Here is a 25,008-nt window from a genome sequence, read left to right on the forward strand (position 1 = left end):
ACATACTCACTTAGAGACACACACACTCACTCAGAGACACACACACTCACTCAGAGATGCATACAATCACTCAGAGACACACACACTCACTCAGAGACGCATACAATCACTCAGAGACCCACACACTCACTCAGAGATGCATACAATCACTCAGAGACACACACACACTCACTCAGAGACGCATACAATCACTCAGAGACACACACACTCACTCAGAGACACACACACTCACTCAGAGAGACACACACACACTCAGAGACACACACACTCACTCAAAGATGCATACAATCACTCAGAAACCCACACACTCACTCAGAGACACACAACCTCACTCAGAGACACACACACTCACTCAGAGACACAAACACTCACCCAGAGATGCATACAATCACTCAGAGACACACACACTCACTCAGAGACGCATACAATCACTCAGAGACCCACACACTCCCTCAGAGACACACATACTCACTTAGAGACACACACACTCACTCAGAGACACACACACTCACTCAGAGACGCATACAATCACTCAGAGACACACACACTCACTCAGAGACGCATACAATCACTCAGAGACCCACACACTCACTCAGAGATGCATACAATCACTCAGAGACACACACACACTCACTCAGAGACGCATACAATCACTCAGAGACACACACACTCACTCAGAGACACACACACTCACTCAGAGAGACACACACACACTCAGAGACACACACACTCACTCAAAGATGCATACAATCACTCAGAAACCCACACACTCACTCAGAGACACACAACCTCACTCAGAGACACAGACACTCACTCAGAGACACAAACACTCACCCAGAGATGCATACAATCACTCAGAGACACACACACTCACTCAGAGACGCATACAATCACTCAGAGACCCACACACTCCCTCAGAGACACACATACTCACTTAGAGACACACACACTCACTCAGAGACACACACACTCACTCAGAGACGCATACAATCACTCAGAGACACACACACTCACTCAGAGACGCATACAATCACTCAGAGACCCACACACTCACTCAGAGACGCATACAATCACTCAGAGACACACACACACTCACTCAGAGACACACACACTCACTCAGAGACACACACACTCACTCAGAGACACACACACTCACTCAGAGACACACACACGCACTCAGAGATGCATACAATCACTCAGAGACACACACACTCACTCAGAGACGCATACAATCACTCAGAGACCCACACACTCACTCAGAGACGCATACAATCACTTAGAGACACACACACACTCACTCAGAGACGCATACAATCACTCAGAGACACACACACTCACTCAGAGACGCATACAATCACTCAGAGACACACACACACTCACTCAGAGACACACACACTCACTTAGAGACACACACACACTCAGAGACACACACACACTCAGAGACACACACACACAAAGACACAAAAAAAGCACATGGCACACACAGACTTAACCCATTCGCGTTCCATCGTTTTCACTTGAGCAATGTTCACCTTCCATTGATTAGCCTATAACTTTATCACTACTTATCACAATTAACTGATTTATATCTTGTTTTTTCCGCCACTAATTAGGCTTTCTTTGGGGGGTACATTTTGCTAAGAGCCACTTTACTGTAAATGCATTTTAATAGGAAGAATAAGAAAAAAACGGAAAAAAATCATTATTTCTCAGTTTTCAGCCATTATAGTTTTAAAATAATACATGCCTCCATAATTAAAACTCACGTATTGTATTTGCCCATATGTCCCGGTTATTACATCGTTAAAATTCTGTCCCTATCACAATGTATGGCGACAATATTTTATTTGGAAATAAAGGTGCATTTTTTCCATTTTGCATCTATCACTATTTACAAGTTTAAAATAAAAAAAAAAAATAGAAATATTTCATCTTTACATTGATATTTAAAAAGTTTAGACCCTTAGGTAAATATTTACATGTTTTTTTTTATTGTAATGTTTTTTGTTTTTTTATATTAAACATTTTATTTGGGTAGTTTTGGGAGGGTGGGATGTAAACAAGAGATTTATAATGTAAATGTGTGTTTGAATCTTTATTTTTTTTACTTTTAGTTGTAGTTTTACTTTTGTAGTTTTTGTAGTTTGTTTACATGACGTCACTCTAAGCGTAACACGCTTAGAGAGACGCATGGGGGAGGCAACAGCCAGAAAAAGTGCAGCTTCCAAGAGAAGCTGTCGCTTTTTCAGCGGGGGAGAGGAATCAGTGATCGGGCACCATAGCCCAATTCACTGATTGCCTGGCTAACGAACCGTGGGCCGGGAGCGCGCGTGCACGTGCGCGATCGGCCGCGGGAGCGCGCGATAGCGCACATGGTTCCTGGACGTAGTTTCTACGTCCAGGAACTAAAATAGGTTAAGGTGCCCACTAATGCAAGATTGTCAGCCACAAAGTCAAATTCCATTTACTCACTGCTTTGTGTTTATTATGTAGTCTACATGCAGTCTGCATTGCAAACATTCCAATATAATCATAAATGTGTATGCTGTAATGAATCTCAGTCAGCCTGTCTCCATTCTGCCCAGTACATTGCTAGCGAGATGGAAGCGTGTTATCTCCCCTCCCACATTCCTGCTCCTCACTGATTGGATGAGGACAGTTCAGTGTGACATGAGACTGAGAAGGGAAATTCACCTCACCCCTCTGCAGAAGCTGCTGAAATACGATCTATACTGTGTTCATGTGTTTACAAAGCAAGCTAGATATGACAGTGCAGTTTCTAGGAGGGAAAAAAAAGTAAGGGAGGAAATTATATTAGTCAGAGGCAGTGAAGATGGAAAATGCCTGGAACAGTTTTCTTTGTATTTTCTATATTAAATTAACTGAATTAAGTTTACTTTGGACAGCACAATACATATGTAAGTATCTACTTATAAATGTGTTTTTTTTCCTGGGATAATATGGCTGTCCCTGCTGCTTTAACCAGCTGCGTATGACCAGCTGTGACTCTCCTTTGGCAGCTGTTGACTATCTTTGATTGGCTGTTGAATGCAGCAGCCAAGCGGAAATATTTCTTGAGGATACACAGGGAATAGTTATATTTTGTGTGAGCTGGCTACTGTCTGCTGATAGCTCATATAACTTAATTTTATACAATTTGCTAAAATCTTCTGCATTCTGTTTTACATTACTGTATTAATACCCATGGATGAAAATTATATTTAATAATCAAATTATATTTCTGTATGTTAATCTGATAAGGTATCACCTTAGTTGTGGGCGGAGTCTCCTGGAGGAATCTCACGCTATGCAACATAGGTAAAATAAACCTTAGACACAGAAAGAACAGTGCTAAGCCCTCAGCCAGCACTGCATGACCGCTGCGAGTTCAACGGAACTCGTTTGCTGGGGCTTGTTTCTGGGGGGGAGGTTTAGTCAGGGGAATTTTAGTGCAGGCAGAGGGGATTGGGTAGTTAGAAATAGTGGGGGCGGGGTTTAGTCAGGCGCGCACGAAGGTAGCGTCAGTTACCTCCGGACAGGCAGCAAGAGCAAACGGGTTTGTTTGCTCTTGCAGCAGCAGTAGCAGCAGTTTAGGCCCAGCGGGTTGAGCGGCGCAGCACACGGCCAGGATGGACGGCGGGGACATCTCGGGCGCACTGCGCCAGTTAAGAGAGGAGGCAGATCGGCGGGGTGTGGATTGGAGGGGAGCCTTAGCGGCTTCCTCCTCCATGGCGGATTCCGACGCGGGCACCGAGGAGAGCGGCGGGCGCGCGGCATCCAGGCCTCGGCGCTCAAAGCGGGCGGTGGATCGCCTCTCCCCATCCCCTCCGGCTGCCAGGAACAAGCGTGCAGCGGAGGCAGGCAGCGTATCGGACGCCCCTCCGACTGGCACTTCCAGCCATCAGGTCAGTGCACCAGGGGAAGGGGGAGCGGCGACCTCGGGGTCCAGCGCCACGGGGGGGGGGGGGAGGAGAGCAGGTCAGGTTGCGGGGGGAAAGAGCAAGGGGAAGAAAGGGGGCAAAAAAGGGGGAGCACAGCAAGGCAGGGTGGGAGGATCCCCCCGGGCAGGCCCTAGTTCACGGGCCCCGGTCGCAGCACAGGCCTCAGTCCCCGCACAGGCCCCAGTTTCTTCACAGGCCCCGGCAGTGGCGAGTGGTAGGGGTGATGAGGTAGGCACATCTGGAGGGGTTAGTAGTGCCGGGGGAGCTGTTCCAACACCAGCGGGCATTCCTCCGTGGGGTTATGGTCCTCCGGCGGCATTTGGGGGGTCAGGTTTAGGGGGGAGCGCAGATGCGAGTCAGGCTTTCGGAGGCAGTGGCCATGTTCCCCAACAAGCCTGGGGAAATTTCTTCCCCGGGCCTTGGGGCCAGCATCCACCCTGGGCTCAGTTTGGACCCATGCAATGGCAGGGCATGGCGGGGGGTATGGGTTGGATTCCGCCTTATGCGGGCCCAGGCTGGCAAAATTTCATGGGGCCGGGTGATGCTCGCTCTGTTTTTCCTCCCCAGGTTTCTTCAGCTGGTGCATGCCCCAAGGGAGGGTCCCCCTCTTCGGCAACCGTGACGCAGCAGGACCAAGCAGGACAAGCGGAGGTCTCATCGGGCCGGACGATGGCGGCGGCGGGAGCCGCACCGGATGGCGGGCCTGATACACCCGCGCATTCTGAGGGTGAGTCACTTTCTATCATTCCCATATCTGACATGCAAGAGGTTAGGGGGGAGGGTCGGAGTGAATGGCAAAACTTTATCGGGGGGGTTCGGTCATTGCTAGACAAGTTCCAGGGGGCCACTTCATTACCCTCGGGGGCGGTGGTTGAAAACGTGAGCAGGGTGTGGGCACCCGCGGCTGCTGCGGCTGCCTCGGGTGATGGCGAGGTAGGCTCCTCTTTGGAAGGGGCATCTGCAATGGCTTCAGTTCACGGGGAGGTCACGGCAGAAAAAGGGGGGGGAAAGAAGATCCCAATTTCGGATTCAGCAAAAGGTAATGCATACATTTGTTATGAGGGTCCTCTGGGGGCGCACCTAAAAAGCGAGGTAAAGGAAAAAATTTGGCGAAAGGAATATATCGATATCTTCACTTTGCTGCCACTGGAGCGATTTAATATTGAAAAGTGGGTGAAGGGGAAGGAGCACAGAAAGGAGGAGGATGAGGATAGGAGGAGGCATAGGTTGATCCCCAGGACTTTCGGTAATTGGTTGCAGGCCTTCACCATCTTGGGTAGCGTGATAGGCGAAAAATCCCCGGAAAAGTGTACACCCCTATTTTGTTATTTTGATGCAATCTGGGAGGCCCATAGAGTTTATGGGGGGTTAGCCTGGCTGCGTTATGACGAGCAGTTTCGTCAGCGCATGTCTGTCCAGCCAGACTTGGACTGGCATCACAAAGACATTGCAATTTGGTTAAGGGTCATGAGTGGAAAGGGGGGAGTTTACAGCGCGGCTACGGGCACGCAGCCCTTTCAGGCAGGCGGGGCCTCGGCAGGTGCAGGGGCAGTCGGTGGAGGAAAAAAGGGTTTGTGCTGGGCCTTTAATGATGCTACCTGCAAATGGGGATCCAATTGCAAGTTTAAGCATGAATGCTCTTTCTGTGGGGGGGCACACCCAGTTAGCAGGTGCTTTAAGAAAGGAAAGGGTGGGCCCGGGGGAAGGACAGACAGGTTTGGAAAGAGGGACGACGCCGGTGAGGGTAGAGGCGATGGGTCCCTGGTTAGATAGTTATAAGGATCGGGTTGCGGCACAGTTGTTGAGGGATGGGTTTCAAGAGGGGTTTAGAATTCCATCGGCAGTGCAGTCTGGGCCTCTGTCAAAAAGAAACTTAAAATCGGCCAGATTACATGTTAATGTAGTGCGGGAAAAAATTGGAAAAGAAGTGGCCCTGGGCAGAATGGCGGGTCCATTTTGTGAAATTCCTATTCCGGGGCTTGTGGTTTCACCTCTAGGGGTTGTGCCGAAAAAAGAAAGCGGAAAGTTCCGCTTAATACATCATTTATCGTACCCAAAGGGTGAATCAGTAAATGATGGCATTGAAAAGGAGCTATCCTCTGTGTCTTACGCTTCTTTTGATGTAGCTTTGCACATGGTTCGCGAGGCAGGACAGGGTGCTTTAATGGCAAAGACAGACATAGAATCGGCATTTCGACTGCTTCCGGTGCACCCGGAGAGCATGAGATTCTTGGGCTGTCATTTTGGAGGAGCATTCTATGTTGATCGGTGCCTACCCATGGGTTGTTCTATTTCTTGTTCGTTATTTGAAGCGTTCAGCACGTTTCTGGAATGGGTGATTAGGGAGAAGACGGGTTTCTCCTCGATCACACATTATTTAGACGACTTCTTTTGGGTGGCACCTGCTCAGTCTGGAATGTGCAGTCTGGTGTTGAGGGAAATTCAGCGCACTTTTCGAGAATTTGGGGTACCGTTGGCGGAAGACAAGACCGAGGGCCCAGCGACGGTGATGAGGTTCCTCGGCATCGAGATTGATACGAGTCAACGTCTCTGTCGTTTACCGGCGGATAAAGTGAGTGATTTGCTGCGGCTGGTGTTGGAGGTTAAGGGAGCAAACAAAGTCACCCTGCAACACCTGCAGTCTCTCCTCGGTAAATTAAATTTCGCGTGTCGAGTAATACCGATGGGCAGAGTTTTTTCGAGACGGTTGGCTATGGCCACGAGTGGTGTAAAGGAGCCACATCACTTTATACGTATCACTCGGGAATTGCCGGAGGATCTGTGTGTGTGGGCTGAATTTCTCTCTTCCTTTAATGGTCTGGCATTTTGGATGGAATCGGTTGTGTCGAACGATCAAATTGAGTTGTTTACGGACGCATCCGGGTCGGTAGGTTTCGGGGCTTATTTTCAGGGGAGGTGGTGTGCTGCGGAATGGCCCCGCAGCTGGTGTGGGACGGAATTGGTCAGGAACCTGGCCTTTCTGGAGTTGTTCCCGGTGGTGGTGGCTCTGGAGTTATGGGGTCCGTCGTTAACCAATCGATCTATTCGTTTTCGGTCAGATAATATGGCTGCGGTGTCAGCAATTAACTCCTTGTCGGCTTCCTCGGTTCCGGTGGTAAAGCTTCTTCGTCGTTTAGTACTGCTTTGCTTACAGTTTAACTTGCAGGTATCAGCAGTTCACATCCCGGGCGTGTCTAACGGTATCGCCGATTCCCTTTCTCGTTTACAGTGGAGCCGTTTTCGGGAATTGGCACCGGAAGCCCAAGCGGTAGGAGAGGACTGCCCGTCTTGCCTTTGGGGGATAATTTAGACGCGCTGTGGCTGTTTGTGAGGCGATCGGTGTCGGTGTCGACCTGGGAGGCCTATCACAAGGTATGGTGCATGTGGTTCAAGTGGAAGTGCGATTTGGCGTTCCCGGATTCCGAGGAAGGTAGGAAAGACTTGATGCGCTGGCTTATGGGCACTTGGCTGGAAGCGGGTTTATCGCATGCAGTAATTTCTAAACGCCTGGCTGCCCTTTCCTTTTTAGCAAAACTGTTGGAATGGGGCGATTTTACGAGATTATTCGCGATCAGGCAGGCCCTTAAAGGTTTGAAGAGGAATTTGGGTGGGGGGAGGGGGGACAAGCGTAGGCCAATTTCTTGGGAAATTTTGGGGGGTATAGTTGGGCAGTTGGGGTCGGTGTGTTCGTCGGTTTACGAGTCACTTTTGTTCAAGCTAGCTTTTTCATTGGTCTTTTTTGGGGCGTTGCGGATAGGCGAGCTAGTTAGTAAAAATCGCCGGGAACAAGGGGGGTTGGGTGTAAACGATGTTTGGAGACAAGGGGAGGCGGTGGCGGTGTGCATTCGTAAGTCAAAAACGGATCAAGCGGGTCGGGGTACAACAATACAGTTGTTCCCGTTGGCTGGGTGCGACACATGCCCGGTGAGCGCATGGAGTCAGTTTATGGAGGTGAGGCCGGAAAAGGATGGTTCTTTATTAATGCACAAAGATGGGTCCCCGCTCTCAAGGTTTCAGTTTACAGCACTGCTGCGCTTATGTTTACAACGCGTGGGGCTTCCGGAAAGGGAGTATGGTTCACACTCCTTTCGGATCGGGGCCGCCACTAGGTTGGGATTGTCCCCGGAGATGGTTAAGAGGATTGGGAGGTGGCAATCCCAGAGGTTTCTTTTGTATGTTCGTCCCTCTCGGGTTCAGAGGTTGTGATTTACGATAGACTGATGGCTGGGGGCACGTAGATGCCGGGGGTGGTGGAATTAATGATGTTATGGTTCGGGCTTACTGATAATAATATATAAAAAAAAAAAAAAATTTGGGAGGTTTACTCAGCCGGGTTTTGAATATGTTGGTTTGGCTGGCTAATGTTAATTTTTTTTTTTGTTTGTTTGTTTATTTAGATTCTTCGGTGTGTAAGGTTTGGCTGATCGGTCATTCCTTCATATATTGGGCGGAGCAAAGGGCTGGAGTCCGACGGAACGGAAAGCAGCTGGGATTTTCAACGAATAATGTGTTGTTATCCTGGAATGGTGTGAGGGGATTGCGCTGGGAGGCCCTGCTGGGGGTTTTTTACCGAATGCTGCAAAGGGAGGGATTTCCGCACGTTGTGGTCATTCATGCCGGTGGTAATGATCTTGGCCTCACACCATTGCGGGTACTCGTGAAACAGATGGTTTCCGCCCTGTCCGCTATGCTGGAATCTGCGCCGGGGCTAATTTTGGTGTGGTCAGAGATTATACCGCGTTTTCGGTGGCGGTACGCTCGGAGCTTTAGGGCGATTGACAAGGTTAGAATTAAAGTTAACAGGGCCGTGGCGAAGTTTGTGAGGGGGCGAGGCGGTCTAGTAGCGCGGCATGTCAATCTGGAGGGGCGGAGGGAGCTGTTTAAGCGAGACGGGGTTCATCTGACAAACGTCGGGATGGACATATTTAATCTACTCATACAAGAGAAGATTGAATATGCTGCGGATTTTTGGCGGGCACGCCAAAGGTAAGGTATCACCTTTGGGGTGCTGGTGGCGGAAGTCCCTTTGCTAGAGGTGGTGGTTACGTGCTGGTGGGAGGGGCAACAGAGGGAATTGGTGGGGTGGCTTCTGCGGGGAAGCCATCAGAGCGAGTAAGGTTGAAAAATGGACAAATTGGTGGCATGTAAGCCCACAGAGACTTCTGAGCCCAGGTCACGGCTAGGAGTCTTTTGGTTTCATGCATGGTGGTTGCCCCTCAATTTGTGTTCCTAGCAAAGGGATTAGGATTCTGGGTTAGGTTGTTGGGTTATTTGTTGTATGCATATGTATGTATATATATATATTTTGGTCTGTTGTTGTTCATATATATATGTATGTATTTATTATGACTTGTTATTGATTTTTGGTTATTATTGTTATGATGATGTTTTATGGTTTTTTCTGTATTGCATTTTGTCACTTTTGTGGCCGATACTGAATAAAAGTTGTATCATTCCAGCACTGTGTTAGTCCGTCGGTTATAGGTTAAGAAGGGGTGTCTGGAATGTTAAGTGTAAGGGGGGTATCAGTCACTGGTTATTTTGGGTGGAGGGGGGCAGTACTGGTATAAGGGAAGGGAGGGGAGAGAGTAGCTAGAGGGGAGCAGAGTAACGCTGCAAGGTCAAGAACAGTGCTAAGCCCTCAGCCAGCACTGCATGACCGCTGCGAGTTCAACGGAACTCGTTTGCTGGGGCTTGTTTCTGGGGGGGAGGTTTAGTCAGGGGAATTTTAGTGCAGGCAGAGGGGATTGGGTAGTTAGAAATAGTGGGGGCGGGGTTTAGTCAGGCGCGCACGGAGGTAGCGTCAGTTACCTCCGGACAGGCAGCAAGAGCAAACGGCCCACCCACCCCCCCTTTTTAGGAGGCAGTTGGGGGAGGGGGGATTTAGCTAAGGGTTTTTAGTAGTTAGGTCAGTCAGTTGCCGCAAGCCATGGCGCCTGTGGTGTGCGGTGGGTACATGCGTTCGCTAGCGCGGGGAAATGGGCGGAAGTCCCTTTGCTAGAGGTGGTGGTTACGTGCTGGTGGGAGGGGCAACAGAGGGAATTGGTGGGGTGGCTTCTGCGGGGAAGCCATCAGAGCGAGTAAGGTTGAAAAATGGACAAATTGGTGGCATGTAAGCCCACAGAGACTTCTGAGCCCAGGTCACGGCTAGGAGTCTTTTGGTTTCATGCATGGTGGTTGCCCCTCAATTTGTGTTCCTAGCAAAGGGATTAGGATTCTGGGTTAGGTTGTTGGGTTATTTGTTGTATGCATATGTATGTATATATATATATATTTTGGTCTGTTGTTGTTCATATATATATGTATGTATTTATTATGACTTGTTATTGATTTTTGGTTATTATTGTTATGATGATGTTTTATGGTTTTTTCTGTATTGCATTTTGTCACTTTTGTGGCCGATACTGAATAAAAGTTGTATCATTCCAGCACTGTGTTAGTCCGTCGGTTATAGGTTAAGAAGGGGTGTCTGGAATGTTAAGTGTAAGGGGGGTATCGGTCACTGGTTATTTTGGGTGGAGGGGGGCAGTACTGGTATAAGGGAAGGGAGGGGAGAGAGTAGCTAGAGGGGAGCAGAGTAACGCTGCAAGGTCATGTTTATATCATGATTTTCATCTGGCAGACTCAAAGCACCAGAGCTGCAGCCACTAGGGCGAGCCCCGTAGGCAGTAGCAGTGTTAGGGAGTCTTGCCCAAGGACTCCTTACTGAATGGGTATTGAACCTATGCCAGAGACAGAGCCCTTTTCCAGTACACTATCCAGCTACTATACAATATCCAGCCACTGAACCTCAGATGTCATGCTGTCCTTACCAAGAGGATTCTGTTCAGACAATGCAGCAGGCTCGCTTTGATTTTATGCAATGTGATAGCAGAAGCCTGGATGATGTCCTCAGATAGCTTCATACCTTTTATAGCAGTTACTTGGCCCCCGCTGAACTGCAGAAATTAGATTACGTCAAACTGAAATTCCTCCGTCAGGCACTAAATTAACCCATTTGTCACCAAAGCCTTGTAGAAATAATGAAGCTGGCTAAGCTGATTAAATAAGGAAATTTGCTGGATTGATGCTTCCAACCTGCCTATGCTTGGCTGTCACCCAGTTTCAGAGAGACAGAGATAAACATCCCCAACACCAAACCCCTCTTTAGTCCATTATGTTATTTACAGCTATATTTGCTGGTAGTGAGTGGCAAAAACATTCAGTAAGGGCCCTTTTCCATTGATAAAGTGATGCGAATGCAGCTACCTTGCCACATCGCATCACTTCCGCTGACATTCGCGTCACTTCTGTATCTCCCAATGTGTATGGAGGGGATGGCGGGCGGATGCGGCTGTGTGAAAATCGGCAGCATGCTGCAGATACTCGGAACGCTCCACATTGCTCCGCACACAATGCACGCAGTGTAAGCTGTTCCATTGTCATGCATTAGCCGCTTCGCACCACATGTAATGGAAACATGCCCTAAGGCTACTTTCCAAGCCCCCCTACTGAGATTTACTGGCTGGGCCCCCTCCAGTTCTGTACATAATGCAGAGCGACAGTGGAATGGAGTGATATACATTACCTGCTCCCAGCCGGCAATACAGGACCCTCTTCACTTCCTGTTCAGTTTGTAAGTGCCATGCAGCCAGCCAATCAGCATGCGACTTGTCATGGGACATCAATGTATAATTCTCCCCTGCCACTCTACAGGACTGCGTTCCCTCCCCCCCCCGATTCTGGGCCCTCTGCGATGGCATGAGGTCTCAAGGGCTATTCCTAAGCCCCTGCTAGTTTAACAGTGCTAAGTTGCAGTGTGTTCCCTGGAAAAAAGGAAGGCATCCAAGGGCCCGGATAAACAGCTCAGGAGCCTGTAGGCACATAAGCACGGGTGTCCTAAACTCTGCCCCTTAGCACAGGCCACACCCCTTACATCATGCCCCCTTTTTCTCATTAACTAAAACCACACAAGGTAAGACAGATATTACCAAAGACAAGTAGAGAAAACCAGCATTGTGCAGATATTACCAACGACACATATAATTTATCAAATATAGGCAGATATTACCAACAGCAAGCAGATAATACAAAACACAAGAACATTATATGAATAAAAATTGTGATAAATAGTTTCTAATCTCAGGCAGGTAGTAATAAGTAGATTTTAGAGATATGAAGGTGGTGGTAGGCGATATGGATACATTTTCAGATTGAAAGTGGATCAATCAAAATCAGTGGCAATAGCGTTTCCTTGATTTTATTTCAATCCGTTGTTGGAGGAGATGCCAATGACTTGGGGGTACACCGGAGTTTTAGCTGGAAAAAAAAAAAGCACAGAAGGAAGCTTTAGTGGGACTATACCACTACTTTGGATGGGGCAAATTAGATTCAGATACTTACCTGACTTGATTACAGTGAAATTTCCACATTTCTGATCGAAAATCGGAAGTTCTGATCGGAATTTGGAAATTGGAAAATGGAATGTGAAATTTTGCGGAAATCCGATTTACCATAACTTGGTAATTTTAGTCTAATTACAAAACACGGATGCATTGGACAAATCAAAGAATAAATCGGATCACCATGGTCATTTTAGACCAAACATAAGACTGATTTTCCATTTTTCCGAATTTCCATTTTTCCGATTTTCCATTTTCCAATTTTTTTTTTCATTTTTTTGCCTTCTCTGATGCAGAAAATACTAATAAAATACTCCTCAAAAATCAGGAAAACAGAAGATCTGAAATAAAAAAAGATGGAAAATCAGAAAATGGAAAAATCAGAAAACAGAAAAACAGAAATTGGCATTGGCGAAAATCAGAATCAGAAATGGGTATTTCCAAATATCCCTATTAATCAACTATTCTAATGGCGTCCGGTAGCCATTGGTCAAATCTAGTGGCAGGCAGGCAGTGATCAGTTGACTGTAGTGGCAGACTCTGAAATGAGCTCAGTGTAAAAGGATCACAATTGCATCACAGGATTCACAGCCCATTTGCAAGGTCAATCTTGATTTTCACTGGAAAAGGAGCCTATTTATTCTCCATGTTTTTTAACCACTTTAGGATCCTTGGTACGCATATCCACGCCCCTTTAAACTACACGTGCGGATCAGGGGGGTAGATATGCGTAATGCTGCCTTACCGTCGCGTTCACGATGCCTGCGCTGTTTACCGTCGATCCACCGTCGCAGCCCCCTCCATCTGTGATCAGGATGTGAGAATCTTTTGATTCTCAATCCCGATCACCGTTCAGTGTCTTCGGAGAGCTTGTAAATGTGATACAAGCTCTGAGACCCGACACTTCCTGTTCGACTGTGTTCTATTAATAGAAACACGGTCTCAGTAGCACCATCTTGTGGCCAAAAAGTAAAATACACCTATTTATGCCACTATACTGTTTGTACATAGAAAGCTTATTATTATTTTTTTTTATTTTATTATTTTTAACCCCTTCCAACCCTGCCCCACAGTTATAGAAATAAAACACTTGTTAAAAAACAAATAAAAAAAATTACATCATTTAATTTTTTTTACATAAATAGCCAGTTCGCATTCAGTCGTTTTTCGCTTCATGCATCCGAACAATGTTCACCTCCCATTCATTAGCCTATAACTTTATTACTACTTATCACAATGCACTGATCTATATCTTGTTTTTTCCGCCACCAATTAGGCTTTCTTTGGGGGGTACATTTTACTAAGAGCCACTTTACTGTAAATGCATTTTAAAAGGAAGAATAAGAAAAAAACGGAAACAAATCATTATTTCTCACTTTTCGGCAATTATAGTTTTAAAATAATACATGCCTCCATAATTAAAACCCACGTATTGTATATGCCCATTTGTCCCGGTTATTACACCATTTAAATTATGTCCCTATCACAATGTATGGCGACAATATTTTATTTGGAAATAAAAGTGCATTTTTTCCATTTTGCATTCATCACTATTTACAAGCTTATAATAAAAAAAAAAAAGAAATATTTCATCTTTACATAGATATTTAAAAAGTTTAGACCCTTAGGTAAATATTTGTGGGTTTTTTTTTAATTGTAATGTTTTTTTGTTTTTTTGAATTAAACATTTTATGTGGGTATTTTTGGGAGGGTGGGATTGAAATTGTATTTTTTTTTGTAAATATATGTGTATTTTTATTTTTATTTAACATTTAGATGTAGTTTACTTTTTGGCCACAAGATGGCAGCCATGAGTTGTTTACAGTGACGTCACTCTAAGCGTACCACGTACGCTTAGAGCGACATAGGAAGCAGAAAAAGCGTAGCTTCCAAGAGAAGCTGTCGCTTTTTCTACGGGGGAGAGGAATCAGTGATCGGGCACCGTTGCCCGATTCACTGATTCACTGGCTAACAAACCGCCGGCCGGGAGCGCGCGTGCACGCGCGCGATCGGCCGCGTGGACGCGCAGCAGCGCACATGGCTTCCTGGACGTGAGTTTCACGTCCAGGAATGTCAAATAGATAGTTACCTTAGGGACTTTTCTAATACGGATGTCATAAGAGTATATCACTGTTAATTTTGCAAAAAAAGTGAAAAAGTATTAAAAATCCCTAAATGGAAAAATGCTCCTTTATTTCCAGATAAAATATTATCACCATACATTGTACTAGGGACATAATTTAAACATTGTAATAGACCAGACAAATGGGCAAATAAAATGTGTGGGTTTTATGTACCAAAGCACATTTTATTTTAAAACTATAATGGCTAAAAACTGAAAAATAATCATTTTTTTTCCTTTTTTCCTTATTATTCCTTTTACAATGCATTTTAAATAAAATATTTTATAGCAAAAACTACCACCCAAAGAAAGCATAATTTGTGGCGAAAAAAAACTATATATAGATAATTTCAGTGTGATAAGTAACAATAAAGTTATCGCTGAATGAATGGGAAGAGTGCTGAAATGTGAAAGTTGTTTTGGTTTTTAAGGGAAAAAACCTGTGATCCTTAAAGGGACTCCGAGCAGTGCAAAACTATGGAAAGATGCATATCATTTTAAAGCTCTCTTTCTCCTCTTTCCAACGAAATATAAATCGCCGCCCTTTGCGATTGAAATTGCCGCAGCTGTGATTTCGATCCCGAAAATAGAGAAAACTAATAGGCGTAGGGTGATGATTTAGGGGTCGTCAGAAAGAGGAGAAAGAGCGCTTTAAAATTATATCCATCTTTCCATAGTTACATTGTATTACACAGGATGACTTTTTCCTAAAGTCAGCAGCTTCTTACATTAGGTGCACACTTTAGCTTTTCCTTGGCTGAAATGTTTGTTCCTGGTAGTTTTGTCCAGAAATTTAAAGTATGCAAAGGTCAATGTTACTGGCCTCCTCTTAAGAGATCTTCTAGAGTAAATCATCTCTCCTGGAAGTTCTCACACCATGGGGCACTCACAATTCCACCCAGTGGCGTAGCTAAGGGGTTGGGGAACAGTGTGTTAAGGATTACTACTATTCAAAGCATCTATAGAAGTGATTATTACCAGCACAGGACCAATAGAGAGCTAATACTGTGATAGAGGGTGGACCCTTCGGGGCCCCTCTGGCCCAAGGGCCCCGATGCGGTCGCTACCTCTGCACCCCCTATTGCTACGCCCCTGATTCCACCCTTCCCCTCTCCATAGAGCTGTACACACCGCTCAGTTGGGAACTAAGTAGGGTTCCTGTACAGCTCTCATTTTTGGTGACAGATGTTTAAAGTGTGTACATACTGCCGTGTGTAAAACATGTCCATTCTGGAGACAAGTCCAATTTATCTTATCCTGTAGACTTTACAAAATTGATTTTCGTCACCTAATATATCATTCAGCCCTTTGTTCTTTCTTCTCCTCCAAATTCCATTTTCCAGTATTGGGTCATAAATTGGTCTTGAATCCTTTCTGTAAAGACTCTCAATCTATCTATAGCTTTAATGTCCATATTTCACAGCCACACATTACAACAGGCCTGCTATATACTGTATATACCAACACATATTATTTTAATTTGGAGCCATTACAAAGAAAACTAGTCTTGGGGAAAAAAAGTAAAGCAGCCGATTTCTTCACTCAGCAATCCTAGTTTTAATTTCCTCAGTGAAATTGTTGTTTCTGATGATGTTTGATCTCAAGTGTCTGAGTGCTTTACTGTAACGTTTTCACTGATTGCTGATTTCTATAACTATGTTTTCTAGAAGGATATTTGCTACTCCCAGTTACTTAATTTGCACCTGAAGGGAAAAAGTGCCCCTGGAGGGTACTTACCTCAGGAGGTGGAAAACTCTGGGTCCTAAAAGGCTTCCCCTGTCCTCCTCAATAGAGGGGATCCAGCGCTATGACCCCACAAACGTTCCATCAATAAGGGCTTGTCAGTGGTGTGCACAGATGCAGCAGCGTCTTTCTGATGGCCTCCAGTGAAAATAGCATTGCCTGATTGGGTCCACTCTACTGCGCACACATTACAACATGCCTGCTATATACTGTTTTTACCGGCAGTTATATTTTTTTTTATTTGGTGCCATCGCAGAGAAAACGAACTGGGGAAAAAAGCGAATCAACGATCTCTTCACTCAGCAATCCTAGTTTTAATTTCTTCAGTAAAATTGTTGTTGCTGATGATGTTTGATCTCAAGTGTCTGAGCGCTTTACTGTAACGTTCTCACTGATTGCTGATTTCTGTAACTATGTTTTCTAGAAGGATTTTTGCTACTCCCAGTTATTTAATGTGCACCTGAAGGGAAAACGTGCCTCTGGGGGGTACTTACCTCAGGAGGTGGTAGCCTCTGGATCCTAAAAGGTTTCCCCTCTCTCTTCCCCTTAGCCTTGCCCGATTGGGTCCACTCTACTGCGCATACGATTTACGCCGGAACCTGAGCAGGAGGCTGCTAGTGGGCCTACGCACACTGCCAAAAGTAAATATTATGGTCAATATTGCTACGGGGGAGCCAGCACTGGAAGGAGCTGGCTGAAGAGGATGAAGCTTCCCCCTCCCGAGGTAAATATCTTCCAGAAACCCTTTTTTTCCTTACTGGTTTACTTTAATTTTCACATGCTTTGATACCAGACCGAAGGCCCGGGCCTTTGTGACATTTCCAGAAATCCGACCCTGAAAATGTCAAAGAGGTTTTTACCCATTTCCATTCCACCCAAACTTAGAACAAAATGCTTTTCTGGAGTCGGGTTTTCAGAGTAACTTCAGATACTTTTTAAAATATGTATGTAAAAAAGTTTGATTAATGGTTACATATTCTGCTCTGTAGTTTTTAGATATATTGCTTGCTGAATAGCACACGTCGTACAAACACGAGTTCAGCTGGATCTGCGTATTGTCTGATCAGCATAGCACCAAATCAAAACAGTTTTGCTCATTACCATTTTGATTGAACAATGCCAAGGTTTCAAACTTGAAATATGCGCACGAATAATATCAGCAAGAGATGGAAATGTGAAAATGTTAAATTATCAGTGTCGTTACTAAGAAATCCAAATGATCTCCTGACAAATATCGTTATGTAATTTGCCATGTAATTTACTCAAATAGCGCAAATGAATACATAAGCAATTCTGACAGAAGGCTGTTATTTCAGTCTGATTTATGAAGCAGATAATGTCGGCGCATGAAATTCAAAACAGAAGAATACGGTAAACATTTTAATATGGAACGTAGAATTATTCCTTTGATGTGCTTTGTGATTGTATTCTTTAAGTGTTTAGAGAAAATGAAAGAAAAGAGTATTTGAATAGTTAGCCATTTCTCGATCAGTGTACTTTGAAGAGCAGAGATGAGCTGTGATTTTACGCAAATCTCCTCAACCAAGTTAGCACCTGTGATTTGTTAGTAGGGATGGTTGGAAATGCCGATTTCAGATTCCACTGAAATTCCAATTTCTGCCAATGCCAATTACCGATTCTGGGCATTTCCGTGTTCCGATTCAGATGAGTTTTTTTGGGTCATTTTTTGCATTCTCTGATTGGCAAAATACTTCTGAGTTGACTCTGCATGCTCTGATTGGTCCAGTGCTTCCGGGTTCTGTTACTGGGCTAAAATTACCGAGTTGCAAAAATCTGATTTCTGACTTCCATTTTCCGATTTCTGAGGACTCTTTTTTTTTCCGGTCATTATTTTGCATTTTCTGATTGGCCAAATACTTCTAAGTTCACTCTGTATTCTGATTCATCCAATGCCTCCGAGTTCTGTGATTGGGCTAAAATTACTGAGTTTCGCTTCTGTTTTGATTGGAAATGCCAATTTCTGTTCGAAACAGGGGTGTAGGGGCCACAGTCACAGAAGTCGCCTATGCAACTGGGCCCAGGCACCTGAGGGGCCCGCTCATCCCCCCTCTACATGTTGCCGCTAAGGGAATAATCAAATACTCACTTCGCTCACAATCCACGAGCTACATCTACAAAGTAAACGTCTTCCTGTCCTACGTTCCAGCTCACAGTAAGAGTGCCCTCTTTTCAACTAAAAAAGTAGGTAAAAAAGTACTATCAATGTTATTTTGAGCATTGTTTTGCCTTTTGGTGGCTTAAAAGGCATTTTATTGACAAGTTTAAAAATATCACCTAGGCCAAAACTCAAGAGAAAAAGTGAACTGCATATGGGCCAAGGTGTTGAAATATCACCTGAGAAAAAACGCAGGAGAAAAGGTGAATTGCGTATGGGGCATAGATACCAAAAATAAGAGCCAACACTGTTTGGAGTTAAACAGGAACCATATTTTTTTTTATTCTGACAAGAGAAAGACAAACAAAGCTAAATGTGCTGTAGGTTGTTTGATGTCAAACCAAATTCACAATCAAATTAAAGAATAGGGGGTACAAGGGCTCCAATTGGACCAGGGCCATTTTGGGCTCTCGGACATGATATACTGTATTTTGCTGTTGTAATATTATGGTTGTTTGAACCTGTCTCTGGATGACAAGTCACGCTAATTGTTTTGTTGTTAAGGTGTCAACAAGTTTCTTCTTGACCATGTTGTTGTTATTCTTCTTTAAAAAAATCAATACAAATTATTCTTTCAAAAAAAAATTTAATAAATAGAAAAAAGATGGGAATATGTTAGAGTAAACTGAGCTCCTGTCATTACATTTAAAAAAAAAATGAAATCCCCATCTCTGTACTCACATCCACGCACTACATTTACTGGCATGAGCTGCGGCGGACACTTTCGCCAGAGAAGTGGAAACACGGCAGCAGTGTGGGCTTTTTCCATGGAGAAGGTCTGAGCTACCATACAAACTAGAGGCCAGAAGAGCAGCCCCCAGTAGGTAATTAATGACGATCATCCCAACCCCTGACCACCCCACCAAACAACACACTATTACAATCCTCCCTTTACAACAGGTAGTTTCATTGCACGGTGCTCAGTGCCGAGTGCTGAAATTAGGTGCCGCCATAGCAGTAATGTTACAGTGTCGGGGTGCATAAAGGTAATTAAGGGTTCTGCCTGGACTCCGATCTACTCTTACCTTGAGTTGTTACGTCTTGAAGGGGGAATAGTATTTAACGCTGCCAGGGATTTGAGCGGCAGCAGGGTGAGCTGTTATTTGGCTCACCCTGCGCCAAGCTCACCGGCAGCATACTAATACGTATGCACCTCTCTTATGGGAGGGGGTTCATTAAAAAAAAATGTAACGACATGTGCTCAGTTCGCTGTAAGGAAAGAGTGATGATTTTGTATCCTAATTTGGAGCACCATGTCAAGCCATTTACAATAATAATAGTATACAGGCCCCCCCAAAAAAGATAATGTGGGCAGTAAACACAACTTCGAGATGCTGCAGGAAAGGATTGATGAGGCGCAGGGTTCTATCATAATCTTGGGAGATTTTAATGGAAGGCAGACAAGGAGCAGCGATGACGTTGTGAAGAGGTTTGGAGAGGATACAGAGAGGAATAACAATGCAGAAAGAGTAGAGGAATCGTGTTCAGTTGATAATTTTGGTCATTGTGAGGGCACAATTCCCACACAAGCCAGTGGTTAGATACACAAGGGAAGAACCGGCAAGGAAAGCAAAGTCAATCACAGACTATCATTATCGACAAAAGAATACGGAACAGTCTTATTGATTCTCGTGTCAAAGGAAGAGCGGAAATAAACAGCAACCATTATGTGGTAATAGGGGAAAAAGTACTCAAGGATACCAACCAGAGAAAAAGAAGGAAACCAAATCATTACAGAATGTAAAGGTAAATCCTATCCTCTGAAGTAAAAAAAAAAGAAGAAATTCCCCATTAACGTCAGAGAAAAATCGAGTTCTGTAGCAACGCCTGGTGAGATTAGGAATTTATAAAGCAACTGAGAAGCTTTAAAACAGCGTTTTCTCATAGCGGCAGAAAAGTCTGTGGGAAGTCTAGCGTAGGAAACAGAGGTGTATCTAGGGGAGAGCAGTTCTTGAGACATAAAGTGAAGACTGTAACCTGCTAATTACAAACAATCACACCAAATTTCATGTAAATTCGTGCTGACTTTAGTGGTTAATAGCAAAGCCCCCATCCATGCTGTCATCACCAAAATTGTTGCGTCTGTTAAAGGGAATATTGGGAAGATATACAAAAGGACCTTATAGTTTTTGAGAAAATAGATTTTAAAAATGCAAAATAAATATGTTTTTTACACTTAAATGCTAGTTTAAAAAACATTTTTCCGTTGCATTTTAAAAACAATTTTCACAAAAACTACAAGATTGATCTGAAAAATTGTTTTTTTGACTTGTTCCCAATATGTCTTCTAACATTTTTGATGACGATAGAATGTATGGGAGGCATTTTTTATTAACCGCTAAAAGTCGGCACAAAATTATATGAAATTTCACATAAGTACGCAAAATTACAGTTCCTGATTGTGGTTGCAAACAAAATAATTACGAGTTCCCCAAAAGTTTGCAAACTTTTTTTTTTCATCACATTTGCGAATTACAATGCACAATTACGAATATGTGAAATTTGTACCTATCACTATAGGGGCCTAGAGCTTTGGAGGCCCAACAACTTACCTTCCCTACCTGTGATCCAGAGGTCTGTCCTCCAGGTTAGATGTTGTTGCTGCTACGCTTGTTACAGGGTGTAGGGATTATGGTGACCAAACTTGTAATATGATCCTTGCCTTAATCCCTGAGGCAGGCACCCCGAACAATTTACCTGCAGCCACCAAACATCCACCACCCCGGTCACTAGTCCAGTCGCTGAAATTATCTTTGAGCCCCGGCAAAGCATCTTTGAAGCTTCTGCCGGGGCTCGTCATTGGTCCATTGTCTAGACTTGCAGTCAGGGGCGGTGGGCAGTGGCGTAGCAATAGGGGGTGCAGAGGTAGCGACCGCATCGAGGCCCTTGGGCCAGAGGGGCCCGGAGGGTCTACCCTCTATCACAGTATTAGCTCTATATTGGTCCTGTGTTGGAAATATTCACTTCTATAGATGCTTTGAATAGTAGTAATCCTTAACACACTGTTTCCCATCCACTTCTTGCAACTCTGACACTGTGGCTGTCCTTGGCAGGATTTGGTACGCCATACCAATTATTATGTATAGAGTGCTTGGGGGGAGGCTTCACGTAAGACTTGCACCGGGGCCCATAGCTCCTTAGCTACGCCACTGGTGGCGGGTGTTTGTCGGGTGCAGGTAAGTTGGATGGGGGTGCCTGCCACAGCTGTGAGGGGCATAAGGCAAAGGTGGACAGACCAACAGGGAGCTATGAGCGTCTTCTTATTAAAGGAGGCCCCCAGACGTAGCGGCGGAAGATGGCGGTGGATGTTTGGTGAGCCGTGTGCATGTCCTGACTGGATGAAGCAGCAGCGCCATGGTGCTGAAGGACAGCATCACAGTGCAAAATATCGCTCCCCATCGCCCGGGATATGGGAGCATCACTCAGGCTTTCGCCTGAGTACTGCTCCCTAACAATCGCACAAGTGAAACCAGCAATAGGATTTGCGGGTAATCCTCATGCATTGGCAAGCTACTTATCACCTGCAATAAGATATCACCCAGTGTGTACTATTTTTTGAAAAAAAAATTGTGTAGGGTCCAGTGATGTGGCAAACTGTTTCGCCCAGCGAACATCTCTGGGGGTTTTACTACTTCCGGGTCGCTCTGACCCAGAGTAGTACGCCTGCGCTGCCCGGCGGAGCGCGTCCTAGATTGCGCTCCTGTTGCCGGGCACTCTCTGCGCATGAGCATGAGCGCAGGCGTACTACTCTGGGTCAGAGAGCGACCCGGAAGTAGTAAAGCCCCCAGGGATTCAGAGATGTTCGCCGGCGAACGGTTCGGCCACATCTCTACTAGGGTGTTGTCTTTGTTTTGTCTTTGTCTTGTCTTGACTTAATTTATCTAATTTGCTCCTACCTTCTCTTAGTGTTGCTCGTATACCCCCAATTACGGATTCAAATAAATCCGGCCACGGCAGTCCCAAAATCTGGATAAGCCGTGATTGTGATCCGGATTTGAAACTGACTTTGAATTCGACTTGGATTTAATCCGTGATTGCCTGTAAAATCCGTTATCATAAGTTCGTGATCTGTATTTGACTTTAACGTTAATAGCAAAGCCCCCATACATGATCCAATCCCCAGAATTGCATGGGTTATAAAGGAGATCAGTTGCTACAACGTAAAAAAACGTTTTTTTAAAAAGACCTTATAGTTTTTGAGAAAATCGAATTTAAAGTTTCCAATGAAAAGTATTTGTGATTAAATCCCGCCAAAACCTGCCGCCTTTAGCGGTTAATAGCAAAGCCCCCTTACTTTCTAGAAACACCACATTTGCAGGATATGTTAAGTAAAACAGTGGAAACAAGGGAATTTTTTTTCCCAAAAAGACCTTATAGTTTTTGAGATAATCGACTTTAAAGGTTCAAAGGAAATTTCAAAGGAAAAAAGTATACATGTAAGTGTGGTTAATACATTAACTGTCATTTACTGCATTTAAATGTATACTATTTTCCTTTGAACCTTTAAAATCGATTATCTCAAAAACTATAAGGTCTTTTTGGGAAAAAAAATGTCCCTTGTTCCCACTGTTCTACTTAATATAACCAGCAAATGTGGTATTTATATCATGTAAGGGGGCTTTGCTATTAACCCCTATAGTCGGCAGCTTTTCAGCTTAAAATCATGGCTATTTTCTCTGAATACGCGAAATAACGGCCGCATCCGTGTTTGAATTCTGTGATCGATTCCTAATCACGGATTCGGATCATGATGTCGGATAATAAAAACAATGCTTGTGAAGAACGGCTATGCCGGGATCACGGATTGTATCCGGGGAACACTACCTTCTCTATATCACACAATAAGATCTTATCTATTTCAACTAATTTTTCTTTGCCCCAACTTCCATATCTGATTTTGTGTACATAATTCCCTTGTAAGGAACCTGAGCTTACTTTCCTCTTAACTTGTCCACCCAGCAACAACTATACAGGTAGACTGATGCTGCAGCAGGAGAGGGACGGGGAGTGTAGTTATATCATGCAACTTAAGTTGCATAATATAACCAGTATTCTAGGTTAAAAAAACAAAACAGGTATTTTACTTTATATAAAGTGGTATGAAACCCAGCATTTCTTTATTTATGCTTTAAAAGATTATTTACAGCATATAATATAATACCACATTTTTTAAATGTTTTTATTTTTTTTTTAGCAGAACAGCATTCAATCAGTTAAACACAGGATTTTTCAATAGAAAGCTCCCTGCAGTGAGAGCCGCATCCGAACTGGTAATAACATTATTTTGTGTTTACTTAATTGTAGCAATTGAAGAATGTAAACATTCCCTGCCAGTGCAAAAACTCCTTCTTATGTGTCCAGAACACAGACAGCAGCTCAGAAATCATTACTGGGTACATTACAATACAAATACACCAGTTATGAATAAAATTCAATGGCAGCTTTCAGAGCAAATAAACTATACTTTGGGAACTTGTAATTTGTAAATGAATACTAATACTTGTGCACGAAAGCAAATATGATAACTGTATGGGTGATACAAGTGGGAAAACACATTTTTATTGCATATTATGTCAGAGTTTAATAGCGCTTTAAGTTGTCAAATGCTGTATGTAGCATTTACCCCCTGCAGGAGGTAGGGGAGCAGATGTACACTACTTTTAGTGACTTTTCTATATGCTATATCAGTGTTTCTCCAACCTGTCCTTGTGACTCCCCAACGGTGCATGTTTTGCAGGCAGCCTCACCTATGCACAGGTGGAGTAATTAGTGTCTCAGCTACTGTACATGGAATCCACCTAGCCGTGACGCTAATTACACCACTTGTGCATAGGGGAGATTGCCTACAAACATGCATCGTTGGAGAGTTACGAGGACAGGTTTGAGAAAAAAATGTGCTAAATGATTTTCTTTGTTTGACATTAGTTTGTTAGGAAGTTGGAATAGAAAATTGGAAACAGGTTGACTTGATCATACACTAGTCAGATAACATTTTATGTTTGCTTTAGAAACGTACAGCCATCGCCCTGAGAACAGCATTTGGACAGCTCTGTTGTACAACCTGTGCTGGTGTCACAGTCCCAGAGCTGCGCCTGCAGTCAAAACTTTGATGGGTCAAATTATCAGCAGACAAAAATGCAGAGAATCTGAGTCCAGGAAATTGTAGTCAGAAGTGCACAAGTTATCCATCTGCTGCGGGGCGAGTGCCAATCGCAAAATAAAGTAAAATATGTAAGTTGTAAAAACGAAAAAAAGTTCCCTGAGATGTCCAAGAACATTCAGAGGGTAAACAGAATATATCATGTTTGAAATGTATTATTTGACAATGGTTACCAGGTATAAGAAAAATCACAATTTCCTAATTAAAGTGGGCCTGAATTCTCACACGTGACAGAAGGAAAACAGAGAAATGCACTCTGTATGCTGTTTAATTCCCCCTCATGTGTGCCAAAGTGTAATCTGATCTCTCCCCTGTATCACATGTCTGCCACTGCAGAGATGGCAGATAAGCTCATTTAAAACCACAGGCTGTTAACAATATGTCTGCTTCCATGAATCAGGAAGTAGAAACAGTGCAGATTCATTTTAGGTTTTGTATCGGCTGTAACAAAGAAATATTTTTTTTTAATGTTATTATGCAGTTGT

At 44.2% G+C, this 25,008-nt stretch overlaps 1 long non-coding RNA gene across 6 annotated transcripts in view; it reads left to right on the top strand.

Moving 5' to 3' along the window:
- The window catches only part of LOC137519626 (uncharacterized), a 66,635-nt gene that overhangs the window by 30,705 nt on the left and 10,922 nt on the right, over nucleotides 1-25,008 (top strand). For 2 of the 6 annotated variants that reach the window (XR_011021048.1, XR_011021044.1), the window contains 3 exons: nucleotides 4,509-4,668; nucleotides 16,738-16,911; nucleotides 23,558-23,633. This is a non-coding gene — a long non-coding RNA (uncharacterized lncRNA). Of the gene's footprint in view, nucleotides 1-4,508; nucleotides 4,669-16,737; nucleotides 16,912-23,557; nucleotides 23,634-24,371; nucleotides 24,595-25,008 lie in introns of all 6 variants that reach the window. The other 4 variants (XR_011021049.1, XR_011021046.1, XR_011021045.1 and 1 more) reach the window with 4 other exon arrangements.

The sequence above is a fragment of the Hyperolius riggenbachi genome, chromosome 5 (assembly GCF_040937935.1).
Source record: "Hyperolius riggenbachi isolate aHypRig1 chromosome 5, aHypRig1.pri, whole genome shotgun sequence".
NCBI classification, from domain to species: domain Eukaryota; kingdom Metazoa; phylum Chordata; class Amphibia; order Anura; family Hyperoliidae; genus Hyperolius; species Hyperolius riggenbachi.